Below are 5,678 nucleotides of genomic sequence, written 5' to 3'. Positions count from 1 at the left end.
TGGGGGTCTCAGTTGGTTTAGTCCACAACCGAGTCTTTCTCAGGGGGGTGTTTCTGTTCTGTCCACTCTGGATCCTGACATGGGACATTCCTTCTCTTTCTTTCTTTCTTTCTCCCCCCCCCCCCCCCCTCTCTCTTTCCCTACTAAGATGGACGAGGATTGTCAAGCCAATTAGGACACCGTGACATCACTGGGTCCCTGGAGCCATGGTGAGAAGCATTCCTTCCTGGCCTTGGGATTCTGTTTGACTGGTGAATGGAACGTGAACATATGAATGTTCATGTTTTTTTAAAGAAACATGAACATTCACATGTGACAAGTATGGTTTATTAACAAAGTCAACCATCATTTCCATTGACATCTATTAATTCTAATACTGCCAAACAACAAAAATAACCAAAGACATGATTTATCCACACATAAAACACACATATCGGATGAATAGAAATGTATGTATGAATGAATGGCAACTGATTAAGTGGGTTGTGGTCAAAGCCACTGGCTGTGCAGTGGAAGGTCAGAGGTTGCGACTCTGTGAGATGATTTATGGAGAGCTGACCTGGTGTAACCATGAATCCATGTTGGACACGGCCAATCGGCCAATCAGACTGAACACATTCACTTCAAAGGTTCTAGTCAGCCAGAGGTCCATCAGAGAGCAAGTCAGTCACTGAGCAGGTCAGAGGGAACAGGAGAGCCAATGAAACATCCGGACAGGCTTCTGGCTCGGAGAGATCTATCAAAAGAGAAATCTAAAATTTTCAGTATTTCTCGCTATGCATATCCTCTAGGTCATATATGATATTTGTTTCTGATTGTTCCAGTTGGGAAATGTCATTACCATTTTAACAAGTATTTCTTAGTTAATACTTGTGAATTTCTTTACTATAAAAAAAAAGTGCTACCCAGTTGTCTATATAAATACAGTTTAGGTAGATTAACCTGGTTTTACAGGTAGTACTGTCACAACTTCCTCCGAAGCTACCTCCTCTCCTTGTTCGGGCAGGCTTCAGCGTTCTAGCCACTGCCGCTCCTCATCTCATCATTCCATTTGTTTTGTCTTGTTTATTACACACACCTGGTTCATATCCCCTCATCAGTATCGGTATAAGTGTTCCCTCTGCCTCCCTTGTCTTTGTGTGTGATTGTTTATTGTGGAGGTTACTATAGCTCGGTGGAGCTATATTGTATTTTGTATCGCCGGGATATTCACCCGTGTGCCTTGTTTTCTCCAGTGCGCTGTATTACCGCACTGGAGTATTTTACACATTGCTGCGTACCGCTGTCTTACCGAATAAATCATTTATTCTGTGACTTACCCTCCTGCAGCTGACTTCGTCCAAATCACCCGCCACAAGAACAGGTAAATCAAATGAGGATTCTGCTATCACCCTTCCACTCTGCCACAAAAACACCACCGTCAGAGAGCAGACATTGCTCATAAACATCAGTGAACTGCAATGATAGAAATCCCAGGATTCTATATGTAATTATATGACTGCAATCCTCTGTTTCCCATCTAAAGAAACAGTGCTGTCTTCTCACACAGCCACATCTTTCCTAACACTGAAATGCACACTTCACACATCACTGTCAATGCTTACGATAGTTTGCAAATATTAATGATAGCATTAGATTGAGAATGACATCGCACAGTCAAAACACAAAAGGGAAAAAAGTTATCTGTTTTTCACCAGACGAAAACAATGAAGCAATGAGTGACAATATTTTTATCCATATTTGGACACTGCCGCAAAGAAGCCGACAATCTTGGAAATCCACCTCAGTCACTTGGCAGCGTTGCCATGGAAACCCTAGTCTCTGCACTAGCTAGCTGGATCCCGTTGCTGATAATGGCACCACATGATCTGATGGCTGCATCTCTAGGCCTTCTGCTAACAGCCTGCTACTATATATTCTACCATATGGCATGGCATGTCTTTGCTGCTCAATAACATACATTAGTCTGTTCAATAGAGGAGAATGAGCCAATGAAGAGAGAAACATAATTTTGTATGGTGGTGTTTTCACACTTTGAATGTTAATTCAAGGTTCCCTGTCTGTGTCTCTGTGGACCCTTGGCCCTTTGGCCTCTTAGCAAAGGGCCCGAAAGACAGACAGACATGCGGAGGGCCGTGTTGGGGAGAGAGAGACCCTAAGCTGTCTGTCCGGCCGGCACGGCGGAAAAGGGGACGCGTGACTCATCAGACCAAACAGGGGATTAGCTGGTAATGATCTGGCTAATGGTTTTGAAATTGTAATTATCTGCCCTGTGCTGCTACGGTTGGGTCTGGTCTGGGTGGTAGAGAGAGAGAGAGAGAGAGAGAGAGAGAGAGAGAGAGAGAGAGAGAGAGAGAGAGAGAGAGAGAGAGAGAGAGAGAGAGAGAGAGAGAGAGAGAGAGAGAGAGAGAGAGAGAGAGAGAGAGAGAGAGAGAGAGAGAGAGAGAGAGAGAGAGAGAGAGAGAGAGAGAGAGAGAGAGAGAGAGAGAGAGAGAGAGAGAGAGAGAGAGAGAGAGAGAGAGAGAGAGAGAGAGAGAGAGAGAGAGAGAGAGAGAGAGAGAGAGAGAGAGAGAATAAATGTGACACATTTGAAGCCGACAAATAAATACCTATTACAATCCCTGCTACATTGCGCTTAAACTCTCAGGTGTCTCTCGGTCTGTCGTCTCTAGTGGGGAGGTTTGTTGTCCAATCAAGAGTATTTGCGGTCCAAGAGCATCATGTAATTTAGGAGAGGATCATGGGTAAAGATATTGCACTGGTTGGGTAAAAAGTGTATTCATGATGCAAACATGGTAATGTAATCGGAGATTACAGTATCTGATGAAACCCTCTTAAACCACATTCTCTTTAAGCAACAATGTCTTATGCTATAGGCTTTTACCTGGGAAAATACCTAAAAACAGAACTCAACTGCTCCTTTAGACCTACACCAAATCAAGTCATTTACTTTAGCTAAGCATTACTGAATATTGTCAGGACGTTCATGTTCAGAACAAGATGTTCATGACAAAAAGGAAAGGGATTTCATAGCAACCATGGTGTCATGCCATTGTGAGTGTCTACTGCCACCTACAGAACTCCTTACAGAACAGTGTACCAAGCACTCAGGATCATGGTTGCACTGCCACCTTATGGATTCTTATGGCCATACTTTTAATAAAATATTAGCCAACTACCATTCCACTAATCAAAAAGTAAGCACAGCATTAACTATTTGCTACACATCTTACCCAAAATTAACAGTCTATTAACTATATACTAAAGTGTATTAACTATATAAAACTTGACAAAAGACACAGCAAGCTTGCATGTGTATGTGTACGTGTACAGTACCAGTCAAAAGTTTGGACACCAGTCAAAAGTTTATACACCTACTCATTCCAGGGTTTTTCTTTATTTTTACTATTTTCTACATTGTAGACTAATAGTGAAGACATCAAAACTATGAAATAACACATATGGAATCATGTAGTAACCAAAAAAGTGTTCAACAAATCAAAATGTATTTTATATTTGAGATTCTTCAAATAGACACCCTTTGCCTTGATGACAGCTTTGCACACTATTGGCATTCTCTCAACCAGCTTCATGAGGTAGTCACCTGGGATGTATTTCAATAAACAGGTGTGCCTTGTTAAAAGTTAATTTGTGGAATTTATTTCCTTCTTAATGCGTTTGAGCCAATCAGTTATGTTGTGACAAGGTAGGGGTGGTATACAGAAGATAGCCCTATTTGGTAAAAGACCAAGTCCATATTATGGCAAGAACAGCTCAAATAAGCAAAGAGAAACGACAGTCCATCATTACTTTAAGACATGAAGGTCAGTCAATCCGGAAATTTTTTCTTCAAGTGCAGTCGCAAAAAACATCAAGCGCTATGATGAAACTGGCTCTCATGAGGACCGCCACAGGAAAGTAAGACTCAGAGTTACCTCTGCTGCAGAGGATAAGTTCATTCGAGTTAACCGCACCTCAGATTGCAGCCCAAATAAATGCTTCACAGAGTTCAAGTAACAGACACATCTCAACATCAACTGTTCAGAGGAGACTGCGTGAATCAGGCCTTCATGGTCGAATTGCTGCAAAGAAACCACTACTAAAGGACACCAATAATAAGAAGAGACTTGCTTGGGCCAAGAAACACGAGCAATGGACATTAGACCGGTGGAAATGTGTCCTTTGGTCTGATGAGTCCAAATTTGAGATTTTTGGTTCCAACCGCTGTGTCTTTGTGAGACACAGAGTAGATGAATGGATGATCTCTGCATGTGTAGTTCCCACCGTGAAGCACGGAGGAGGAGGTGTGATGGTGTGGGGGTGCTTTGCTGGTGACACTGTCTGTGATTTATTTAGAATTCAAGGCACACTTAACCAGCATGGCTACCACAGCATTCTGCAGCGATACACCATCCCATCTGGTTTGCGCTTAGTGGAACTATCATTTGTTTTTCAACAGGACCCAAAACACACCTCCAGGCTGTGTAAGGGCTATTTGACCAAGAAGGAGAGTGATGGAGTGCTGCATCAGATGACCTGGCCTCCACAATCATCCGACCTCAACCAAATTGAGATGGTTTGGGATGAGTTGGACCGCAGAGTGAAGGAAAAGCAGCCAACAAGTGCTCAGCATATGTGGGAACTTAAAGACTGTTGGAAAAGCATTCCTCATGAAGCTGGTTGAGAGAATGCCAAGAGTGTGCAAAGCTGTCATCAAGGCAAAGGGTAATTACTTTGAAGAATATCAAATATAAAATATATTTTGATTTGTTTAACACTTTTTTGGTTACTACATGATTCCATATGTGTTATTTCATAGTTTTGATGCCTTCACTATTATTCTACAATGTAGAAAATACTAAAAATAAAGAAAAACCCTTGAATGAGTAGGTGTGTCCAAGCTTTTGACTGGTACTGTGTGTGTGTGTGTGTGTGTGTGTGTGTGTGTGTGTGTGTGTGTGTGTGTGTGTGTGTGTGTGTGTGTGTGTGTGTGTGTGTGAGAGAAACTGGTTTCGGTTGGCCTGGCCAAGTCTGCCTGTTAACCATCCCATGTCCATCCTTCCTGAACCCCTGCTGTGTACAGGTGTTGCTCTCGTCAGCACTAGCTTCCCTCCATTACTGCCCAACTGGCCATTCAGCAGCTCCCTCACGCATCTAATGTGTGTGTGTGTGTGTGTGTGTGTTTGAAAAACAGAAAAGGGAGCTGTTTCAGCAGTTCTCAAAAAATCATATACATGATTAAATAATGAGTTTTAAATACGGTGAAATAGAGTACATGTGCTTTGAGTACAACGCACTGTGAATGATTGTATCAGGCTGTTATGTGATGGGAGCAGCTCACACCTTGTGGAAGAGAATCAAAACACAGGCCTCTTTCCCAGATTAACTCTCTCGCTCATGGTTACCACAATCAATTTTTTATCTGAGATTGATTATTATCCATGTAGTTGATTTTCTGACACACACCTAACCTATAATCCACTGCACTTTTATTTTTAAGTCACGTGTCAAGAAGAAACTATTCCCACCTAGGAATCCTCTTAGTGAGATTTGACTAATCAGATTACGTATTGACGTGGAGCTATCCCTGCATTGACGTTGGTTGGCCATAAATACAAATCGTCTTTTTACCTTGTGTTCTGCAATAGGCCTTTGTACGTACAAGGCTCATGTGATAC

The sequence above is a fragment of the Coregonus clupeaformis genome, chromosome 28, assembly GCF_020615455.1.
Source record: "Coregonus clupeaformis isolate EN_2021a chromosome 28, ASM2061545v1, whole genome shotgun sequence".
NCBI classification, from domain to species: Eukaryota; Metazoa; Chordata; class Actinopteri; order Salmoniformes; family Salmonidae; genus Coregonus; species Coregonus clupeaformis.
Note: the sequence above shows the minus strand (reverse complement) of the source record.